This window comes from Chiloscyllium punctatum, chromosome 37 (genome assembly GCF_047496795.1).
Source record: "Chiloscyllium punctatum isolate Juve2018m chromosome 37, sChiPun1.3, whole genome shotgun sequence".
Lineage (NCBI taxonomy): Eukaryota > Metazoa > Chordata > Chondrichthyes > Orectolobiformes > Hemiscylliidae > Chiloscyllium > Chiloscyllium punctatum.
This window is the reverse complement of record NC_092775.1, coordinates 15294927-15311773: the sequence shown is the minus strand read 5'-3', so window position 1 is coordinate 15311773 and position 16847 is coordinate 15294927. Positions and strand designations below refer to the sequence as shown.

General features: G+C 43.1%; 1 protein-coding gene across 5 annotated transcripts in view; it reads right to left on the bottom strand.

Moving 5' to 3' along the window:
• zhx3b (zinc fingers and homeoboxes 3b) overlaps positions 1-16530 on the bottom strand; it is an 88626-nt gene extending 72096 nt beyond the window's left edge. For 3 of the 5 annotated variants that reach the window (XM_072556338.1, XM_072556337.1, XM_072556336.1), the window contains exon 1: positions 16158-16528. The gene's annotated coding sequence lies outside the window, so the exon portion shown is untranslated. Of the gene's footprint in view, positions 1-16157 lie in introns of all 5 variants that reach the window. The other 2 variants (XM_072556334.1, XM_072556333.1) reach the window with 1 other exon arrangement.
• Positions 16531-16847: the final 317 nt, after the last annotated feature.

Sequence of the window (16847 nt, the reverse complement as noted above, 5' to 3'; positions counted from 1 at the left end):
TAATGATGTTGGTTCAGGGAGAATTCTGGCCATAACACCAGGGAAATAGGTGAGCCTTGTTTTTCCTCAAGATATGATCATTTACGTCCAGCTGAGGCAGTTAGGCCTTCTGTTTAACGTTTCATCCAAAATGTGGTTCCTCTAACAATGTAGCACCCCCTCAACTCTGCGCTGAGATGTCAGTTTGAATTCCATGCTCTAGCTTCCCAAACGGAATTCAAACCCTCAACTTTCTGACAAAGGGGCGATGGATGGCACAAGCACTATAGTTTATACCTTAGGGAACATGCCTTTTTAAAAAAAAGTTAATTTAGTTTTGATGAAAAGATGATTTGAAGGTCACATATGGTTGGGGAAATCTTGAGAAGCCAATAAATTGATCGAACCACCATTTTAAATTTACATAAGGGATAATATTCATATTGCCAGAGAACTTTAAGATTAAAAATAACAAATTTAAGATAGCACCCATGAAAAATCTCATCACACGAGGGACTGTTTTTGCAATGTAGCAATCACTTCTGTGAGCAAGCTTAATCTATCAGGAATATTCCAGAAATACTAATACAATTTACACGTTTGATGTTCTGATGAATGGTCAATGACCTGAAATATTAACTTTGCTTGTCTATCAGAGACTGCTGCCTGACCTGCTGAGTGCTTCCAGCTAGCACTGTTCTCAAATGCAATTAATGATCAGGTCATCATCTTTTAGATAGCACTGGTTGAAAGGGGAATGCTGACTAAGATATGGCCAGAAATCATCTGCTCTGCTTTGTATAACAGCTTAGATTTCCATATGGCCTCTAAAAATGTAACAAAAAGTCCAAAGCTCAATATTTTGACGGATAAAGAAAATGCCTCTCAAAACATAAACAATTAACTAAGAAAAACAAAGTTATTGATGGAGGCACATTTAGCCTTCATGCATTGCTTAACATAGGAACAAATTCTAATTTGGACTCAAATCTCTTTTGCACTACTCACCTCCCTCTCCAATTTCTCCCCAACCAACACCACCCCATCCCAGACAAACAAAGGGTTCCCATCAAGCCTAGATGGAAATTAAAGCTGGTCAGTGTCGTATAAATAGGAACTTACATCAGCTTCCAGCATATAGTCCACAGCTTAGACACTGACAGCTCATGTGAAAACAGCAGATGGAATGGTTTACTACAGTCGAATCTGTCCCCACAGTCCCATCCAGGTGGAGAGGAGGAAATCTAACAGTGGTCACAGCATTCAGGAATTGTAAATAAATCAAACCTTTAAATAGAATTGTTCATTCCCATTTTAATTAACCAGCTTCATGTAGCCGCAGCAGCTTTGAACAATTCCTCTGCTTAAACGTGAAAAAAAAACAACAAAACCAGAAAGGCTTTCGGTTTTAGGTTAATGTGGGAATAGTGTAATGATTCCACACAAACAAAAGATTGTGGCTGACACCCAGCCAGATTCCCAAGAGCCAGGGCGGCGAGCCAATCAGGAAAGACCTCTCCCATCCTCACCGTGTGCGTTCCCAAACCTGACCCAACATGACGGCGGCAATAACCACCCAGCTACAGCTCTTATTCTTCCTCAACCTCCCCAGGATATTCAAAATGCATTATAACTATGAAGAGTTATTGCAGAACTCTTGGAAAGCTTGTCCTAACACTGTACTTTGTTCAGCCTTTTCATTGTTCATGTGAAGTCATGAGGATCACAGACACCAATATTAAAAACAAAACAAAGAGCACCACATATATGTACAAGCTGTACAGTTCACATCATTCTCATCAATAAAGGCCACTGACGTTTAAACAATATGAAACTTGGAAGTGCATGGCCAAGGTATTTCAGTTTAATTTTGTTGAAAATGAAAAAGGGATGTGCACAGCCCAGAAACACACACGTGACAAAACAAACTGAAATAACTTACTTTTCTGATGACATGAATAGATGGCCATTTGGCCCCTCTAGCCTGCTCTGTCATTCAATGAGATCATATTACACCCAAAACGTTGACTTCTCCACCTCCTTACGCTGCCTGGCCTGCTGTGTTCTTCCAGCCTCCTGCTTGTCTACATTTAATGAGATCATAGCTGACCTGATTATGGTCAACTCCTCATTTTTGGTTTAATAGAATCCCTAGTGTGGAAACAGGCCATTCGGCCTGATAAGTCCACACCAATCCTCCAAAGGGCATCCCACTCAGACCCACCCTATCCCTGTAACCCTACGTCTCCCAAGGCTAACACACTTGACCTACAAATCACTGATCACTATGGGCAATATAACCATTGACTCACTTGTTAATCAGGGATCTAGCTCTGCTTTAAAAATATTCAATAACCCCACCTCAACTGGGCTCTGCAAAAGAAAAAAAAAGTGTTCTAAAGACACATATTCCTCAGAAAACGGTTTCTCCTCAACTGTTATAAGTGGAAGGGCCTCCAATTTGTAAATGGTGTTCCTTAGTTCTAATCTTTTCCATCAGAGAAAACATCCTTTCTGTATCCAACCTGTCAAGTCCATTCAGGATATTATGTTTCAATAAGATTCACCTCTCATTCTCCAAGACACGCCTACCAAATAGTTTTCCATTAGACCTCCATCCCTGATATCAGTCAAGTTAACCTTCACTGAATCACTTTAACACATTCCCATTCCTCAAGTGCCTTTAACTTGGTTATATGCTCCAAAATGCATCATAAAGAGGGCAATCAAATATGACACCAAGCCATGAAAAGGTGGCCAAAAGGTTTTAAGAAGTATCTTAAAAGGAGGAGAGATCTAGGGAAGTTTGAGAAGGAAATTCCACGGCTTAGGAGCCAGGCAGTGAGAAGCATAAGGGCTGTGCAAAAAGGTCAGAACTGAAAGCATGAAGAAATCTTGGAAGGCAGTCACAGGGGCGGAGCGGAGAAGGTTACAGAGAGGGACAGATGCTGTGGAGGGATTTGAAAACAAAAGTGGGAATTTGAAAAAAAAACTTGACTGGGGGTCAAGTGCGTGAGTGCAACTTGGTACATGCTGAGACACAGGCAGTAGAGTTTTGGATGAGTTTGAGTTTAAGGGGCTGGGGGAGGGGAGGATGATTGGAGGCCAGCCACATAAACAGGTATTGACGAATATCGTATTCCAAGAATATGCCAAGTACAGAGTGTGCTGTGATACTGAGCCCCACAAAAAAAAATGGAAAGCTTCAGGTTCCATCCCTCAGAGTTAAGTTGCTGCACCTGACTGGGTTTTCAATGAAAAGTCAGCTTCAAAGTATTAGCCTTGGCAAATCTGGCCATTGCATTTCGCTAACATCACTGTTGTTAAAGATCCTAATGTTGGGGCTCATAGCTTCAGCTGATGGGGGCCTGGAAAGAGGCTGGGGAACGAAACACAACAGCAAAACAAAAAGTACCTGAAATTCCCAGTTACCCCTTAAATGATGGTGAATGTGTGTGAAGATGATTTGTCAAAGTTGGGCAGAGGCAAAGTACAGTAATCTGCAATACCGGTCATTCCTGAAGAAGGGCTGATGCCCGAAACGTCGATTCTCCTGTTCCTTTGATGCTGCCTGACCTGCTGCCCTTTTCCAGCAACACATTTTTCAGCTCTGATCTCCAGCATCTGCAGTCCTCACTTTTTCCAATCTGTGATACCTGGAAAGTCACCTAGCCTGCTGATCTGAGTTCCATATAAATGGCTTTCTGAGTGAGGTGGAGGCCTATGGACTTGGCCTTCATGCAAATCACTGCTTTCAGGAAGACTAACGTCAGCATGAATACAAAGCCATTATTGACTATTTCAACAGAAGTTTCAAGTATTTTTTTTTAAAATGTAACCTAATTTTTCAAAGCAACCTAATACACACCTCTGGGGCAGGTGGAACTTGAACCCAAGCCTCCTAGTCAATGGGTAGGGACAGTACCACTGTGCAAAAAGAGGGCTCCTGGCGTGTGTGCAAGTCTGAGTACTGATCACTCTCAAGCAACAAGCAAGCTGAAAGAGGATTTCCTCCTGCCCTTAAAATGCTTTTCTTGCAAATTTATCAATTTGAACATATCATTGATTTACTAATGGTGGTTAAGAAATGAAAAAATACCTGGGGTGATTTGATGATGGATGGGGTTGGGGGAGGGAGGGGAGGGGAGGGGAGGGGAGAGGCAGACACTCAGTTGTGTACAAGAACACTCCTGGATGCAAAAGAGAAAAACAAGAGTCCTTGCCTATGTTCAAACCCCCAACCAACATCAATTCATAAACCCATACACAAACCAAAAACTTATTTTGAATGCAAAGGTCTAGGTTGCAGATGTGATAATCATTTCTGTTCAAGTGACTTCAGAGTGACAATGCAGGAAACTAATTGCTGTGATCCATACATTTTTTTGCCTCAAAACAACAACAGAGTCAGGAATACAATAGTACAGTACCTCTGCTGACATATTGATATTGGCTTCTGAAGTACTTTCAAGTAGGGAAAACACCATGGATATGTAGCCATGTTAAAAGTTATAGGACCCAATAACTCCAACGTATAATAAATAAATACAACCCCTGGATAACTCTCTTCACCCGTTCTGCTCAAAACGAGGCTGCAGCTGAAGGTGCACCAAATGGGGGCCTCATGTTTCCTGCCCCCATTCCCCCCCCACCAACCCAAAGGAAAAGGACAACAGGAATCAAATTGCTCACCTCCTCCCATGTCTGTTGACGTTCATCTCAAACAACAGCAAGGTCACCCAGCCATTCATCACACCATAGCCTCTGCTGAGGCTCGCAGCTGGATGAATAGCTTGCAAGCACACTCCACCATACGTCCACACATCCACAATTCCCACATTGCCAGCTGGGAATCGGAAGTGGAGCTGGGGTAGTTTTACTCCACTGTGGAACCCTGATCAAATTCTCACCCTCTCCAGCCCACAGTGAAGAGTAGTGTGTGCCTACCACCATTCCTGCTATGCTCAGCTAATTCAGCATAAAGCAGCATTGATCAGAAACTCTTTGTTCAGCTACTGCATAAAGGCTTTTCTTTTGGCTCTCCACATACTGACTGAAATTGAGAGAGAATTTGCATTTATCTAGCATCTTCTTTAGGGCTTGAAGATCAATTAATTACATTTTAAAGTTCAGTCACCACAACATAAGCAAAGGAGCAGCCAAATTACACTCAAGACAGGTCTCAGCATACAAGATTTTAAATGTTGTATTTGAATGGGAAGGACTTCGAGGGATAGGAGCCAAAATGTTGGCAAATGGGACAGGATTAGGTTGGAATATCTGGTCAGCACGGATGGGTTGGACCGAAGGGTCTGTTTCCATGCTGTACATCTCTGCAGCTCTCTGACAAAATGAAACAGGCACTCGGTCTTAATGAAGGATTTTTTTTTAAATCACTGGAGAAAACCAGGAGCTCTGCCTCAGGAAGCAATGGCCACTTTGGCCTTGATTTTAGGCAATTAGCGAGATCTGAAAGATGTGAAATGATTTTTTCCATTTTAGGACTGAACATCAAGAAGCTTTTACAATAATAGTCGCTTTTTAAAACTTGTTTATGGGATGTATATACCATAAGCAATGCCAGAATTCACTGACAATCCCAAATTGCCCTTAAGGGCAGTTCAGAATCAACCACTTCTCACAGAAGCACTGGAGCAGGAGTAGGCCATTTGGTCCTTCAATATCATCATGTTGGATCTGATCGGGGTCTCTGCTCTACATTTCTGTCTGCACCCCATAACCATCTACTCTCCCGTCTATCAAAAATCCAACTTGATATTAAACAAATGTAAAGACATAGCTTCTGCATTTTTTTTTAAATTATTAAAGCACACGATACAGGCCATTCAGTCCATTGGGTCTTCTTTGAATATTCTCCCTATCCAGTCCCCCTCAGAATCTCATGTGTCATTAAGAAGAGAGACAGACAGACACAGACAGACACAGACAGACACAGACAGACACAGACAGACACAGACAGACACAGACAGACACAGACAGACACAGACAGCCGAAGTAGAGTGGAGCTGCTCAGATTCTGTGTGGACCAGTTGGCGGAAGCATTTGCTGACATCTTTAACCTCTTCTCGCTACAATCTGAAGTCCCCAGCTGTTTTAAGATGACCACCATCATCCCAGTACCAAAGAAACACATGCACTGTGCCTCAATGTCTATTACCCAGTTGTTCTGACCTCCATACTCATGAAGTGCTTCGAGAGGTTAGTCACCGCTCACAGATTCTCGCCTGCCTCAATCCCCTGCAATTTGCCTACTGGCAAAACAGGTTCACAGCAGATGCCATTTCCCTAGCCCGACACTCATCCCTGGAACATCTGGACAATAATGGTACCCACATCAGGCTCCTACTTATCGACTACAGTTCTACCTTCAACACTATAATCCCAGCCAAACTTATCTCAAAACTCCAAGACCTTGATATTGGCTCCATGCTCTGCAACTGGATCCTCAGCTTCCTGACACACAGACATCAGTGAAGACAGACAACAGCATCTCCACCACAATAATGCCCAACATTAGCACTCCACAAGGATGCGTACTCAGCCCCTTACTGTATTCCCTAAACACAACCATGTGGCCAAAATTTCACTGAAAGCCATCTACAAGTCTGCCAACAACACCACTATTGTAGGCCGGACATCAAACAATGATAATTCAGAATACAGGAAAGAGGTAGAGTGCTTTGTGTCATGGTGCAATGATAACAGTCTCTTGCTCAAGGTTAACAAAATAAAAGAACTAATCATTGACTTCAAGAACAAAGAAGGAGGACGCACCCGTATCTACATCATCGGAGCTGAGGTGGAGAGATCGAAAGTTCCGAGGAGGGACAATCACCAACAATCTGTCCTGGATGACCCACGTTGATGCAACAGTCAAGGAGGCACAACAATACCTCTTCAACCTCAGGAGGCTAAGGAAATTCAACATGCCCTTAAGGACCTTTCCCAATTTATTTGGATTCACCATAGAAAGCATTCTATCCGGGTGCATCATGATTTGGCAAGGCAATTGCTCTGCCCAGGACTGTAAGTAATTACAAAAGCTTGTGTACACAGCCCAGGCCATCACGGAAGCAAACCTCCCTCCGTGCTGTACGTCTCTATTGACTCTATGACTCCCAACCATAAACTCCATTTACACTTCTTGTTGCCACAGAAAGGCTGCCATCAACATCAAAGATCCCTCCCACCCCAGGATACTCTCTTCCACCCTCTTCTATCAGGCAGAAGATACAGAAACTTGAACACATGTACCAACAGATTCAAGAACAGCTTCTTTCCCACTCTTATCAGACTGATGAGTGTTAACTCAATGTTAATGTTAAACAAGAATAGAAAAATTGCTGGAAAGGTTCAGCATATCTGGCAGCATCGGTGGAGAGAAATCAGAGTTAATGCTTCAGGTTGAGTGATCCTTCCTCAGATACATTGATCTTGCTTTTGTGCACCTCCTGTGCAGCCTAAACCTATATGCCTCACTATCTAAACATCCTATGATCCGTATGTCCTTTTTTCACTGTACTCAGATAGGTGCGACAATAAATCAAATCAGCCATTTGCTTAATCTGTTTCTTGTGGAATCTTGCTATGTGTGAGTGACTCTACAACATTTGACTCCATAACAGGGAGTGTATCTCAGAAAGTATATCATTGGCTTTAAAAGGTATTAAAGCCTGGATTTTCATGGGATATGAAAAATATTATTAAAAATAGAATTCCAAACACACAATCATTCAATGGCAGACTCACTTGAAGCTCTTCCATTTTAGAGCAGCTTTGTCCATCCCTGTATTTTCAGGTCTGACTTATTTATTCAGAGCTAGTACAATAAAGAAAGTAGCTTGTCCAGTAGCAGTGCAGTCGACAAAGAGTCTGGCACAACCCAGCTCCAGCAGGCTGTTTGAGAAGACTACATAGTGCGATCCCATTTGTTGACCCTCCAGCTTCCTGAAGGAAAACTCAGGAGCAAGTTGAGATCAGGGAGTGGGATTTCCAAATGCTGATGATGCAACCCTGGAAAACGAATCACTAAGCTGAATAAATAGATGGGGTGTGGTACAAGCCCTGCAAATGCGTGGGAACATCCAGCACTTGAGGAAAGCCTGGAGCAGCTCAAGTCTCTATGCAAATAAAAGCCCAGTATGATTCAATCACTACATAATCGTCACGGCTCACTTGGATTACAAAGAGTTGCATGTATGATTTTACTTTTTTTGGAAAAAAAGAGCACATAACTCTATTCTAAAAGTCACTGAATTGATCTCAATATCAGGGTATTACAGTGTACAATCACAAGACCTTTCACTTCAAATTTAAATCTTCTGGGCCTAGCAGGACGTAGTCTCCACCAGTGTTAAATGTTCACGTGGTATCCTGGGTAGTTATCATTTGGCTGGGCTTCAAGTTTTTTCAAAAAGGAGATGGAGTCTGTAACAATTCGCCCTGGTCCCGCTAAATGACACGATCCCACCTCCACCCCAAACAACCAGTGATAAAACCACATTAGGGAAGGTGGAGAGTGCGTTACCTGCCTTTCAGTTTAGCTTGACTGCGGTATAAGGGAAGACAACTACCTCCCCTTCCTGAAAACAGGGTGTAGAGACATGAATTGGTAGCCTTGTTAACCAAAGGTATTAAGGGGTATGGGTCAAATGCAGGCATATGGAATTGGGTCATCGATCAGCTATGATCTCATTGACTGGTAGAACAGGCTTGAGAGACTGAAAAGCCTACTCATGATCTTCCCTCCACATCCAGCTAGTAAAGAGATTTGCAGTCAGCACAGGGAGTGGTTGAGTTGTGGGCGTGATTTGGAGGTGCTGTTGTTGGACTGGGGTGGACAAAGTTAAAAATCACACAACACCAGTGTATAGTCCAACATGTTTATTTGGAAGCACTAGCTTTTGTAGCCCTGCTCCTTCATCAGGTAGTTGTGGAATAACCACCTGATGAATGAGCAGCACTCTGAAAGCTAGTTGTAGGTGAGCATTATAGATTTCTCAGATTTAAAAAAAAAAGAGAGGGAATGAGCTCTGTGCAATAAAGGTTATATGTGTCATAGACTTAATTTTAACTGCTTAACAATAGAATTGCCACCACCAAGATACACCACTTCATAAAATATTTCCATGCACTTGATTAGAATAACTCATCTTGGCTCATCCATTTAGAAAGAGACATTCCAAACTTCTTGCCCATTAACCTTATCTTTCCTATCCGTTAATTCAGGTTTAAAACAATTTTGCTACCAGTCCTAAGTTTGTATTTGTATCAGTTCTCCTTGGTCTCAATATTATAACTTATCCAAAAACAGCAGCCAGTGATATACATTTTCTATATGTTTCCATACAGCTGAGAGCATAAAAGAGACTATTTGGCCATATGGTTTGTGACAGCATTTATACCTCAAGTGAGTTTGCACCCAGTCTACTTTATTTGACCCTACCCAATTCCTTTATCCTTCATGTACTTAAACAATTTCCCTTTAAATGCATCTAAGTGGTTTTCTTCAACTAGTCCTTGTGGTAGCAATTTCCACAATCTAATGAATCTCTTCAGGAAAAGGATTCACCTGAATTTCTTATTGGATCTATAAGTGAAAAAGTTTGGAAACCTGCTGAAGAGGACACATCGTGTACAAGTGCCAATATTTATTGAAGAGCCCCACTTAGTTGTTCCTTCGAGCCCATGTTTTTCCAGCCAGTTTTGAGAAGTATTCGAAATTCACCACACAGACTATTGTTACCACAAGGGGAGCAACAAACGCAAAGGCACACCTTGCTATCTCTAACAGCAAACACCAAGTAGTTGGGCGCAGAGTGTGAAACAGCTGGAAAATGGACACAGTATAAAAAGGAGAAATACATGAAGTTGAACAAATGTCTTCATGGCTGATAATCAGCATTGTTAGAGCAGCATACAACTTTACATGGACATTTGAGAAAGACATTTAACAAACATAACTTGAAATTTATCAATCATAAATTGACAGAAATGCTCGCATCGAACAGCTAGAGGGAAATCAGAGAATGTGTAGCTTTTCCCTGATCAATGACACAGAAAGGCAGACACCCTATCCTGTCCTGTCCCCAACCCATGTCCCACTTCCCTTCCTATCCAGCTCCAAGCCTGATGCTCAGTAGCCTCTGCAGCACCTAGTTCTTGGCCAAGTTTAAAGTACTGTAACATTTAATACAACAAGCAAAAGGTAAATATTTTTACAATTGGTTCACTCATTAGTAATGTAGCTGGTTGAAGATATTTGGCATAATTCCCATCTTCAGGGCACAGTATGACCCTGTGTACCTACAGGATATATTTTGTACAATAACAATTTATACATGGTTAAAAATTTACAGAGCCCTGGCCAGAATTGCCTTGAATAAAACACAGCTGTAAATGGGCTCTTTCACTTAATAATAGTGATTACAGGAAAATAATTACTTCAGTGAACATGGTTAAAGATTTCAGCCTATATTACAGCAAGTACATATAGCATCAACTGCATCAAATTGAATACTAACAGATGTCTGACAGAGGAAATCACAGAAACTGGGGGGGCAAGGGCAATCTGAACTGAGTATCGTGCTCTTAACCCTCCCAATGGAACAAGTGTTTCAACTCATTAACATTGGCTCCTTGGCTATTTAAGATCCTGACAATTTTTAGCCAGAGGCACACGCGAAACAAAGCATCTCCAAAAGGTTGTCACTAACCTCTTGAATGGATTGATGGATAAATGAAATACAGGCTCCACCATGGAGTAAAAAAAATCCAAGCCTCAATCCATGGTCTGTGCTGACTTGAACTCATGACAGCCAGAGGGACAATGGAGGCAACACAATCAGCCAGTATCCCCAGAATGTACTGGGGCGGGGGAAGGGGCCAGGGAATCGGCCTGTTAGTTGTTGTCCAGTCATTTCCAAGTGGACATGATCTGACTGGGGCAATGAGGTCGGCAAGGTGGCTCAGTTTCGCACCACTGCCTCACAGAACCAGAGACCCGGGTTCGATTCCCACCTTGGATGTCTGTCTGTGTGAGTTTCTTCTGGGTGCTCCCCAGTTTCCTCCCACAGTCACAAAGATGTGCAGGATAGGTGGATTGGGGAATTTTAAGTTGCCCCATAGTATGGTGGGTTGACTGTAGTAAGTGTGGGATTGCACATATAGGGTGGGATGCTGTTCAGAGGGTCGGTGTAGACTCAGTGGACTAAATGGCGCCTATCTGCACTGTAGGAGTTCTATGACTCTAGGAAAAGCTTGACATATTCACCACCAAGGCTTGTAAAGTGAAGACTTGGCAGTGCTATGTGATAGTGAAGAGCAGGCAAATAACCACAGCAGATTTGAGGTAAACCAGCAAAGCAGAGAAGAATGAATAACTCTCCCCCAGAAATGAAACACATTATTTTCTTAAAATCAAAATGAAGGCCCTCCTCTTTAAAAGTCTGAAAATCACTACTGGCAAAGCAACAATTTGCTTTTTTTTTCCCCCGATCATTTGCTCAGTGATCTATAATGCTTCACAAAATGCAAAACAGCTGGAAGTGTGTTTAATTAAGTCACTGGAATGCGTCAGTAAAAACTACATTAATTGAAAGGACAGCGTGGTTTTGTTTGAAAGACAACTTTTGTTTTCGATTCAAAACCAGGCCACAAAAGCAGGTAATAGGCCTGAAAACAAAACAAATGCGTTGCAACAGTGCGATTTTTCAGAAAAGCCTGAAAAAGACATTGTAGCATTTTGGAGGAATTACATAGTTAATAGCGTACTCAGCCTAGCTCAACACATTTGAGATTCTCAAAGAAGCACATTAAAACAGTGCCTTTGGTATGCAGGTAGGGAGCCGAAGGAATGTGACCCAGACATAAGCAGCCAGCAAAATGATTCAGTTCCTTAAAGTCATTAAAATCCATCACATCAGGTTGACAGCAAGTCATGAGCCAGATATACCTGTATGCACACAGTTCACCTACCCACCTTATCATAGGTTTTATGGTTCACCAGCACTTCAAAAATAAATCTGCTAATCAGAGGCAAATTAGGACCAGATATTTTGGTCCAAATCCTCTGAATGGTGGTATTGTGCAGTTCTGTTCCAGTAGGAATATCAACCCAAGGGCAGGGTGGGAAAGGGAGAAGCTGCCTATAGCAGGAATCCTGCACAATGCCACTGTCAGTGAGGTGGGGGGGAGAAATGGAGGAGGAAGCCTAGACCCAAAACAGCCACCCGTAGCTATCCCAAGAATAGCCGATATAAAGCACTATGTGGCAATAACAATAGAAATGGACAGAACTGTATTACTGCTTATAAAAACGTACAAGCATGTGGGCAGTGTCGCTGAAACCCATGACTGAATACAGGCGCAAGGCACTAAATTATTTAGGATTCTGCAACAGCACAGAAGGTGCAAAATTCAATGAGCCACCACACCACTGATGTCCAGGTTTATCACCTAAAAACTGAAAAAGAAATCCGAGTTGCAAGTGAATTTGCAGTACATCTCTATCACTCTAAAAGCAGTTGCTCAACGCAATAGGACAATCACAGCCACCAGAATCCTGGGTTGTCAAGGCATCCTATTGCACAATCACTGCTGGAACTTTATTAAGGGTCTCAGAGGCTTCACCTGGGAGTCATGGGTGGGTGGGTGGGTGGGTGGGGGGGGAGTGGGGGGGGGGTGGTGGTAACAGAGGAGGGTGTGGGAAAGGGGGGTTCAGAGAGGGATCAGGGAGCCTGGGGTGTGAAGGGGGGGGGGGGGGGGGGGAAGAAGAGCGGAGGGGGGGGTGGGGGGGGGGGGGGGGAAGGAAGTGAAGGAATGGGTGGGGAAGGGAGTGAAGGACTGGGGAGTGATGGGGGGGGAAAAAAAGAGTGAAAGATGGATTGGGTGGAGGGGGGGTGAAGAATGGCGTGGGTTAAGAGTTGGGGGATGATGGGAGGTGTGAAGTGAGGGCGATGGGGGTGGGGGGGGAAGCAGCGTGTGGGACGTAGAGGCAGAGAGACAGAGAGAGCAGTGGACCATATCAAGAAGCACACGCCCCTTGTGCCAGTGGAATTGCAGATGCACTGTAATGTGGTCAGTGAGTTTACAGCAACAATTATGCTGTAAGTTTTAACAATGTAATGCGAGAAGCTGGCATACAGATGCTGCTCTCCTGTATCCAGCCTATGAAGCATTAATGATAAAAGTGCTGCTGTAGTGACAGAGATGCAAAGAGAGATGTTAAAGGCAAATCAGTGCTCCTCCTTCAGAACAGAGGTTGTAGTTTGGACTCTTGTGAACTCTGAAGTGTACTGCCCTATCCACAAGCTGCTGTCTTTATACTACATATGAGGTAAGGCAGAGGGAGGGGGCGAGCTGGGAAGAAGAGTCGGGGGAAGGGGGAAGAGAGAAAAGAGAAAAAGGCACGAGTGCTGAGATCGTCATGTACAAGGAACAGCTGGTTGGTGACTCAGAAAGCTCGGGTGGCAAGTGGGGGGGGGGAAAAAAAAGAGAGGGAAACAGAACAAAGCAGAAGTGAAAAGGCATGAATGGAAAGGAAAGAGGAAGGACAGAAGGTGTGGGAAGTCAATGGACATAAAAACCAAGGAATACAAGCAGAATGAGACAAAAAAAAGCATACGGTGGTGAACGGGGGGGGGGAAAAGAGAGAGAGAGAGAGGGGGAGAGAGAGAGAGAGAGAGAGAGAGAGAGAGAGAGAGAGAGAGAGAGAGAGAGAGAGAGAGAGAGAGAGCCTCCTTCCAGGAAGTCTTGGAGAACTGAAGGAAAAGAGATGCCTTAGAAAGTGCACACTACTTTCATTAGCTGCTTTCACTTATTCATACAGAAATGACTGGAGATGGGAGAAAGGCTGGTAGACCAGGAGAAGTGGTTGGATGTAGAAGGTCATGTGATAAGAGCTTCAGGGATCAGTCAGCTAGAGTAGGCAACACCACATACAAAAGACTGCAGCGTAAATGTAATAGACAAACACATTCACAGAGCGAAGCGAAAGAGAACTTCAGAAGCAAAGACACTGGCAAAGGAAGTAGGGTGGTATATAAAAGGCGCAAGAGGAAGAAGAGACCAAGACCTATACAAGTGATGGAAAGGTTGGAAATTTTATAAAAGGGAAAACAAAACCATACAGAGACTCAATGTGGCATCGATATATTCACCTGTACCAAAACCACCTTTATTCTGCCAAGCTTCAAAAAAGTGGAATTATCCCCTCCTCTATACCACCTTATACACACCGCTGACTAGAAAGCAATTGAATGGAATCTGGAAAAAAATTACATCAGGTTAAAATTTTCCAATGGAAACAGGCTTGGTTTTGGGAATGAGATCAGCAATCCCAACCACTTCCCACAGACACAGTGTTTTGTTACTTGCTCCTTAGCTGAATGGGTAGTGGTAGGGTGGGGCTGGGGGTTGGTTGGGGGAGGGAAGTGTGAAGAAATACATGATGAGAGGCAAGCTTGTCAAAATCAAGTTCCCAACAGCTCCACATCCCCAAAACTGTAACAATTGGCCAATGTTGCATTGCCATTCTGCCTGACATGTTTGGGGGGGGTTAAATTATGCAGTATAGTATGGAGTGGGATGGCCAAAAAAAACTTTAAAGATCGTTAAAACTTTATCCTTCTAAATGTTAACACATTAATGACGGCAAAATTAATTACTCTCTCCTGTGTAACTCCATGTTATTGCCAATCTCTAAGATCTATTGGATGAATCAGAGCTGGTACTTTGATGAATTCAAAATAAAACAAAAGGTGTTTCTGAGAAATAGGAAACATTGGTTAACAGCAAATAAATGCATTTTCAAAAATTTTAAGCTCCACATTTTAAACGATTGCAGAATTGCAATCGTTTCCGAAAGCCTTTGTACAAGTCATTAAAACAGTATGCCTTGTCATACTTCAAATGAGAGTTCCAATCCTATTGCCAACATCCGCTCTCAGGCTTGTTTCCAAGGCTCAGCGTCCCCAGTCTACCAAACACCCATGTGAGTCATTCGTGCTTTAAGACGCATGTGCAGTCAGGAAATCCTTCCTAGTCTTGATTTACAGTAGGCCAGACGCAAACAGAAAACAAAGAAACAGCCCTGTCCCTTTAAAAAAAAGTAGCAAATCGGATGCCGTCTATTTGAAACATTTACGGGAACAGGCCTCTATTTTTAAAGTAAACAAATTATGCCCAATCTAACAATTTTTATTTGCATTTTTAAAAAGATTGAATCGTTTACTTTTTTTGAAAGGAAATGACAAATGCCTAGATTAGAGCTACGGTTGTTTTCATAGCCCCTGTCATCCAACTATTACAATGTTAAACAGTAACTGTAGTTTGTTAGATGGTTGCGATTCCGTTTAAAAACACACAGTGTTGGATACAGCAATATAAATGACATGTGTGCACTGGAACATGCTAATAAGCCACAGACTGGTCCCTGCAGGGAAACGCTGAACGGACAGAGTCAGCAGAGCGCTGCTTGGTTCCAGTGTGGTCAGCTGCAGCCTCAATCAATATCAGTGCGATCTATTTCTCCCCTCAACTCCATTCACCTATCCCAATTCCAAGAGGTGTGGTGAGGGGAACCAACACTTCTCGGACAGTCAGGGGTAAAGTCAATTTACTTCGATAACTGCGATTTAATCTATTATTTTGCTTCACCACCACCCCCCCCCCCCTCGTTTTTGAGTGGGCAAGAAGAGGTTGGAATAGAAGTCAGTTGTGTTTTGGGCTCCCTGTGTCAAGTTAGAGGGTAATGGGAGGGCGAAGGAGAGAGCACCGTGCTCAACAGAGTGGTTCCCTAACACCACCAGCACCCCCCACTTCCCATCCACCACCCCCAAATCATTTCACCCCCAATCCCCCCTTTCGGATCGTTACATACACCTCCGGTTGTGGCTGTGCCGCCATTTTTATTTGGGTTACTTTTCTCCTTAGGTCTGGGTCGCCACATTTTATGTTTTTTTTAAAAAAGTGGATTGAAGGCAGGAGATATGTGTGTGTGTATGTGTGTGTGTGAGTGAGACACACGGAGCCAAGTGGGACTGGGACTAGGGCGCAGGCAAAACTGGCAACATTGTAGCGCCTTCTAGAACGTGACAACAGCCGAGTATCAATGTTAAAGTAGCAAAGCAGCTCTCGCGGCTCATAACACAACTTACCCCCTTCCACGATCCAGTTGCAGTCTCCTCCTCCTCCTCCTCCTCTTCACCCAGCACGGACTGCCTGTCCTACAGCTATATCTATAATTAACTCGCTCCTTCAAACACCGAGAGAGAGAGAGAGAGAGACAACCCCTTTTTGCACAATCGTTGCTGAAATTGCTTCTTGCCTCTGTGTGTGTGTGTGTGTGTCTGATCTTGTCGTGGGAGATGAGTAATGGCTTTCCAATGCTACTTTTTTTTTCAAAAAACGGGAAAAAAAAAACCCTCCAAATGTAAAAGCACATACACACACAGAACGAAAGACGAAACGAAAACGATACGGATTTACATATACCACCAAAAAAAAACCATCGGACGCCAGAACGCTGACACACGTGATGGATAACGTCACCAACCCTTACGAACGATGCAAAACACTTTGGAAGTTGTCTGCACTTTCGGGGGCTTTAAATAGAGGAGGAGGAGTCGTGGGCTCTACTCACTGCTCTCAGGGGTAATTATAGGGGATAAGGGCACAGTGTCCTGGAAACCAACACCTGCCTGTCCATTATATATAGGGGTTCAGTGTTTCAGGGCTTTTAAACCCTGAAACACTTTTTTTTAAAATTGTCAATGATAAATACAATCCACTACACTTGCCACCCAATCATATACATAAAACATCACAACTGTCCTGGCAGATGTTCC